Consider the following 7,668-nt stretch of genomic DNA (forward strand, 5'->3'; position numbering starts at 1 on the left):
AGTGCGCGCTGCTCAGACATCCAGCATCTTTTAAAGACGACTCTGACGTCACGAGACACATAGACGACAGAGGCCATGAGCCGTGTGTGTGTGTGTGTGTGTGTGTGTGTGTGTGTGTGTGTGTGTGTGTGTGTGTGTGTGTGTGTGTGTGTGTGCGCGCGCGCACGCGTGCACGCGCATGCGCACGCTTTATTTAGTTCCGTTATTCACTCAAATTTTTCTTTTTCTCTCGTAATCTTTCTTACAGCATTATTTATTTATTTCATTTATTTATCCTATAAATGTTGTTTTTTTGTTGTTATAGACCTTCTGGAAGGGTCATCACAGCACTTTAACAATCCAGACCAGAGGTGCTCCAGTTGCTCTGCCATAGGGCCCCATTTGATGAAATGACAGGGCCAGCTGGGGCCGGATTTAAAAAAAAAAAAAAAAAAAAAAAAAAACGTGTTTACAGCTTACTTTAAATAATTCCATTTCATCTCTACTGCAGAGACAAGGTTAATTTTTCCAGTAACATTCAGGTGTTGCATTTTCTGAGCTCTGCTCTACAAAGCGTGTACTGATGCACAGCATTGAGACTACTTGTCCTCGAGGTCAAGTACCAGCCTGCTCAATGAAGATTTTATGCTTTGTGTAGAAAAATATAATGATGATGTTCTGATCTTTTCCTTTGATTCCTGCTGTTTTGTGCAGATCTTATGCAATGAGTCATGTGCAGCAAGTGTCATTGTAGAGCTACAAGAATATTTTTCAACAAAGTGAAAAATTCAATCAAATTACACCTTGTTGAGTTGTATCATTTTTTTTCACATCCTTTTTAGACTGTATCTTATAGTGTTGTTAAACATGGGATGATATAGTACACAAGCAGAAAACTCTGTCAATGAGAATTAAAAACAATGCAGAATGCTGATGCCCTGTGAAGACGTGAATTTCTTCATAACTCTGTAGTTTTGAGGGTTATAAGATTATGAGTTTTGCTCAAAGAGAGGCACATGTGACTTGACTGACAGGTAGACAAGCTACAAGACCTCCTTCCTCAACCAAAGCTGGGTTAAGTCAGAGGACTCCCTAGTCAGAAGGCCCGTCAGTCAGAAAACAGATGACCCATTAGTCAGAAAATCAGAAGGCCCATTTGTCAGAAAGCCAGTGAGTCAGTCATTGTCTGACTAATTGGCCTTCTGAAAATAGGATAGATCTTGAGTTAGGCATTTTCACTATGGCACATTATAGGGATGGGTTCAAATTCTGTGTCAAAAACAGATGAGTTATGTCAGAGAGACTGCGTCTGTGTATTACACAGGATATGATTGTATAGTATTGTAGTGTTTTGTCATATCATACCAAATTGTATCATTTTGTATTACTATATAATAGTAAACCTTAAAATTAAGTATCTCATTGTATATCTTATAAAATACATATATTGGGTTCATTTTCTTGTCTTATTTTATCATATCATGACTTTTATCTAAAACAGACTTTGTTTAAATCAATAACATAGTCTGAGTATTGGTTGACATTAGAGTCAGATGGTTTAGATAAACCTACCACCAACCTGGTTCACTTTAAGTCCCACTTAGTTATATTCCAAGGCCCTTCTTTAAATGCGAGTCAAACATCCGGAAATAAGGTCAGATGTTTTTATCACACATCTGTTTCATCTTCTCTTGCCTTGAGGACAGCATGTGTGTGGACATATGCTCTCAGATATTCAGAGTCACTGCTCCTGCAGAGACCCCAGATAGACCCATCTGCAACTTCTACATAAAAGCCAAGAGGCTTTACTGAACATTTACTAAGTAAACCTGCATATGTCAGACAGTTTCTGACAAAATTTATGTCACTGCAGTAAAAGTACATTGGAGCGGTGTGTAATCCATAATCTGAAATGTTATCTGAAAGCTAAAGAACAATCTCAGTAAAAGAAGGCGGAGGGGGAAAGTTGACCGTTTGGCAAGGACATGATGATTCCTTTCAAAAATCATTTCCAATCTTTACAACCAAGATCCTCCCTGTGCCGACAGTGACCTCAAGAGAAGAACAGACGTCTTCATATTTTGGATCTGACTGATATCACGATTGAGTTAGACCTGCTTCACTCTCTCTATCCCTCCCCAGACTGTGTGTTTTGATAAAAAGCCCAAAAGGTAAAAATAACCTTGCCAAATGCCACGTAAAATAATGCTCTCAGTTACACAAGCTGCTGCCTCATCAAAATGTTTTTGCAAAAAGGTTACTCTCAGGTAATAATATGAGAAATTATGTGCAAAGGAATCCATTTATGCAGCTGTTGGTCTACTTTTTAAACAGTGTTTTTTAAATGTTACCTGTTCTACATGTTGACTCCTTCTCAATTTGTTTTGGCACAGCATGCGGAGAGAAAACACCACCTGAGTCTCATGTGATTGAACCAACCTGACTTTAGATGTGTCCTCATCCAATATATCCAATATTGTTCCCGACATGCAGCCAACAGGCTACAGAAATGTCCCTGTCTAGATTGACTTAGATGAAAAGTGGGTGGTCGGGCTAAAAATAGTCTGGTGCTGGATAAAACAAATTTCTGTTGGTGTGGGCATGGTGCGAGTAATGGTGTGAAGATGAAACACAGAGCTCTGACTGAGTCAAGAGTTTTTAGGCTTATCAGAAGCCAACACACTGCAAAGTGGTCTATAATAGTATTAGGTTCACATTTTGAAAATGTTCTGTCTCAAAGGACTATAAAAATGCTGCCATTATGGGTTATTGTGGGATGAAAGAAAGGTCAGGGGAGGAGGATAGTTCTGCATTCAGAGGGACAGGAATTCAATATTTCCCAGAGAAAAGAAACCCAGTTACAAGATTAAAAAATATTTGATTTTTTTTTTTTTTGGTGCGAGTCATTCATTTGTGAGGAAAAAGTCACAAATAAACACAGAAAAAAGGTGAGAAAGAAATTCTCTAGATACTGAAGTGAAACAGTCCCAGTCTGCACTATTTCATCTTTACTTATTACAATGTGGTGCTCCACAGAGCTTCATCCTCAGCCTCCCGCTCTTCAGTCCGCACACACACAACTGAAGTGGTAAATTGCTTCATCAATAATGATAAAAAGGTGTATACAGAGGTGCCAGGCCAACAATCCGCTCCTGAATGTTAGAAAAACCAAGGAGCTATGAGTGTCAAGAATCACTGAACCGATTCCATATTTCTATGTTGCTAAATTTATGCTCTTCTAAGTGTTTTATTGCACGGCCTTGCGGAACAGTTCTCACACTGCACTGCTCATGTGTATGAGCATAAGACAAATGAAGCTGTCAGGATATTTCACTGCTCATTCACTCCATCCATTGTGCTCATTCCTTCACACGTGCGCTCCTATTCCCTGATATCTGCCGCCATATCTGTCCAATGGCACTGCACACACCCTATCATATTTTCTGTCATCTTTTCAAACATTGCCTTTTCTTTTTTCATTTCATTCACACATACCCTCCCGATCCCCATCACCATTCAGAGTTTGCAGCTTCATCAGCCTTAAGTGCCATCCTCAGGAAATCTGCCCATATCTGCCCAGTCGCTGCAGTTCTTCAGCTTCAGACTCAGATGATTTCATCAATCAGCCCGCCATCACTGCACAGTCTCGCAGTTTCGGTCGGCTCCATTATCTCATCAGCAACAGATGACATCGGTCAACACCTCCCCCATGGGAGCCTCCACAGAGAGATGGATCTGCTGCTGATCAGGACAAATTTCTTTCAATCACTCTGCTTCCCTGTAAAATAAACATTTATCTTTGATTCATTGATTGCTGAAATAGAAATCTTGACTTGAAATCATCTTTGACTTGACATTTTGCACATTGGCCAACCCTCAGCACCCCACAGTGCAGTGAACAGTGAAATGTGTCCTTTATGACTTGTTTTCTTACTTCTTCCCATTCTTCCTCACACTTCTCATCTTTGGAGTCAGGTCTACATAAACTTTACCCCCCAGCTCTTTGTTTCTGTCTCTTTTTGTGAAATGAATGAAACACGGTAGATGCCTCTGGGGAGGAAGTGTCTTTAAGTGTGTGGTGTTGACCTTATATTGCCACTTCATTGCATCTTTTGCCTTTAGGCATGTTGACACCACCTCTTCATCCAATAAGTGAAGTCAGAGTACGTTCACTTATTCAGTTCTCTATTTGATCTTAAAATTCAATCATCGCTGTCTCAGAGCCTCACAGCTGGGTTTTAACCTGCAATTTTTAACACATCGCTCTCTTTGGGGGAGACTGTCAGATATAGGGGACTTTCGTTTAAAGATTAAACAAAGAGTACATCACATCAGGAATCTGCCCATAGCTTAAACAAAGATCATTTTATTTTCAAATTAAGGGTGGGCTTTGATTCTAATGCAACAAAATTCTTAAAGACTTCCTTTTCAAGCTTCAGATTTCCATTTTTTTTACAGTATGGATAACAAACATTTAAATATGACTCTGATTCCCTTCCACTTCACTGTTATCAGCCTTTTATAGAAAGCTATCACATTTTTCCACTCTAACTTTGCTTATGAAATACACAAAGCTGCTCACAAGGAATGTTTTGGTAGCCCAAAAACTTTTGACGAATGTGCGAGCAGCTGATAAATACTTGAAAAAAAAAAGTTGAAAAAAAAAAAGCACTGCACCTCAACTTCCCCTTGAACAAACCAGATCCAAACAACAACACAACAGCAATTTTGAAGCAGGTAACTGTGGCAGCCAGTGTCCTGAACAGCCATCAGCCTTTGATTGACTTTTAAATGACTTGGCAAATAAACAACCTATTTATTCAGCCGTAAGAATTGGCAACTAAACACAACCTAATAGCTCAGCAGAGAAACAAAGCCCGCTTTAATCACTGTGCCTGAGGCATCAAGATTCGTACATGATGAATGAGCTCTTCAGATGTTTTAAACAATTATGAATAGTCTCAATAATTTTTATATGGAGCATGAAAAATCTATAAATCTGTAATTTGTGGTTATGATAAGATGTGCTATCTTTTTATTTGTTGTATCTTTCATGTATCGTTCATTGCAAGTTTTGATCATATGGTAGGATTATTTTTACAGTTCCACTGTGAGTAACTGTATCATTTTCTATCATATCATTCAGTATCCAAATGAAAAGAAAAGAAATTAATGTGAAGTAAAATCTCATCTCACATCTGATCATATTGTATGTTAACATCTAGCCTCATCTTGAAACAAATTGTAACTTTATGTCACTTGCATAAAGGGAAGTGTAACACAAAGTGATGTTACATAAAACAAAGTAAAATAACATTCTTTGTCAAATGGTATGTTAGGAAATAGAAAGTAAGGGACCGTAAAATAACATCATAGCAAAACATAGGGCATAACGTAGCGTAAGGTATCGAAGTGTAAACATATCAGATCAAAATAAAATGTAATGTTACGTAAAGTAACCTTATGTAAACAGTAAAGTTACGTCAAGTAACACTATGTGAACAGTAATTTTATGTAAAGTAGTGTAATATACTATATTGTATTATGACATTCCATTTAATATCACATTGTTTTGTCTCATAGCATTTCATATCATGTTGCATCACGTTCCATATTGTAGCATATCCAAAGGAAAATTATAATTATAGCATAGCATAACATAGTGTAGTGTAAAATAATGTAAGATAATGTAAGGCAGTGGTCTCCAAACTATGGCCCGGGGGCCGGAAACGGCCTGCCTCCACATTTTGCCCGGCCCCCTGAACAATACCAGAGGCGCATTGTGATTTTTTTTTGGGCGGTCTGGCCACATGATCAATATCTACACATGCATAGAATGAAACTCTCTATTCCACCCTTCTGCAGTTTGTGCCCTATCTGAAACCCCCTACCTTAAAAAAAATAATAAAAAAAAAATCCTGTTATACAACCATACTGGTAGTAAAATGTATTGTGCTGGTAGGTGTTGTATCACTTAGTTTGGTTTCTTAGCCTCTTTGCTTTCTGGTTTTCACAGTGAAGTTAATGAGAGACAGCTGCAAACAGTGGTGTCTACAAGAAAGTTAATATTTAATGGTCTTTTTTACTGCACTGTAAAACCTGACGAGTAAGTTCAACTCAAATGATTTGAGGAAACCGATTGCCTTGAATCATTTAAGTTTATTAACTTATACTGTACAAGTTAAGAAAAATCTTTCATTTGAGTTCAAGCTACTTAAATGTGCAGTGCTATGGTAACACATATAAATTGATTCTATTGTTTAATTTCAACTAAGTTTAGTGAACTTGTTTCATGTATTGTTTTATACTCACAAAAAGCATTTTAAAGAGCTTATTTAAAATATGTGACTGTATTTTTTTTAAATAGTTAGATGAACTTACATTAATTTCTTTTATCCAACTTACTGCAACTCATACCAAATGAGGAAACCGATTGCCTTAAACCATTAAAGTTGTAAAAACTCAATACAACACAAAAATCATTGACAACTTCATTTGCTTGTTTATTGATAAGGACGTTGATTCAAAACAGAACAACAGACCATACATGTGTTAAAGATTTTGTTTTCACATGTTTCCTTTTTTGAAAGGTTGGAAACAACTGGAACATAACTTTCTGCTATCATCAAGGTTTAAGAGGATAATCTGGATGAACTCAAAGAATCCATTGAGCTTTTTAGGGTAGCTCAAATGAAGTGCGTTTATCAGTCCAAACAAAATCACCAGTGAATCTGGCCAAGATCTGTGACACATTACCACCTGATCCTCAAGGACAATGGACACATGGCAGGTCTCGAAGGGAACTCCAGCAAGCGCAGCTTCGTCATTTGTAACTGCAACCAGAGCAACTGCTCCTTCATGCACTTCCGATTCCTCCTGAAAATAAAAGAATGAATGAAAAATTAAATAATTTCTACATTTGCACAATTAATTTTGGCACTCATAGTCCTCCATGTATTTTTGTCCAAGAAATTATAAATTACCTTGCAAGTTTTGAAGACTTCTGAGGAATCCTCCTTCAAGTGTAGCACCAGGCCAGCCAGGACTGCTGTCCGGACTGCAGTGATGTCGTTCTTGTCCTGTAGTATGAATGTAAGTTTTGCAAATGTTAGCTTTTTTTACCATCACCATCTGTTAAGGATATGGAAGCATTATTTTACCATTTCTTCATAAGTCTTCATGAGATTCTCCAAGACCTCGCCTCGGTTCCCAGTTCTCCTCTTTTTGAACAGCTTCAGAAGTTGAGGGGCAGACTTGTCCAAAGAATAAAAGAAAGAATACTGCAGATTTTGATTTGTGATCCTATGGAACTCAGTGTAGAGCTGGAAAACAAAAACAGTGCATATATGTAGACCATTAAACACATCATATGAAAATCAGGAACTGCATTAATGAAGTTCACCATTAATGTATATCCTTTGTATTTTACCTTACCTGGGCTTCATAAAAGAGAGCTTGCCATCTTTCTTTAAGTTGTTCTACAGGAGGTCTCAAGGTCCCAATTTCCTCACGCCTCAGTGAAAAGGTGTGCTGCATGTGTACATAGGCGTAAAGAAAGATCTCCGTAAAGATCCTTTATAAAGATAGAGAAGAATGTTAAGAAATTTTGAAACAGCACATATAAATAAAAGAGGTAAGTAGTAAAAGACATAGTTTCATACAAATCCAAGGCCCCGACAGGACATTTTA

At 37.7% G+C, this 7,668-nt stretch overlaps 1 long non-coding RNA gene across 1 annotated transcript; it reads right to left on the reverse strand.

Moving 5' to 3' along the window:
- Window positions 1-6,597: 6,597 nt before the first annotated feature.
- On the reverse strand, window positions 6,598-7,228 carry LOC141808019 (uncharacterized). The gene is made up of 3 exons (XR_012599885.1): window positions 7,140-7,228; window positions 6,963-7,058; window positions 6,598-6,855 (listed from the first exon to the last, which is right to left on the reverse strand). It is a non-coding gene; the product is annotated as an uncharacterized LOC141808019 (long non-coding RNA).
- Window positions 7,229-7,668: the final 440 nt, after the last annotated feature.

This window comes from Halichoeres trimaculatus, unplaced genomic scaffold (assembly GCF_033239565.1).
Source record: "Halichoeres trimaculatus isolate MK-OKI-2021-1 unplaced genomic scaffold, fHalTri1.1 fHalTri1_scaffold_19, whole genome shotgun sequence".
NCBI classification, from domain to species: domain Eukaryota; kingdom Metazoa; phylum Chordata; class Actinopteri; order Labriformes; family Labridae; genus Halichoeres; species Halichoeres trimaculatus.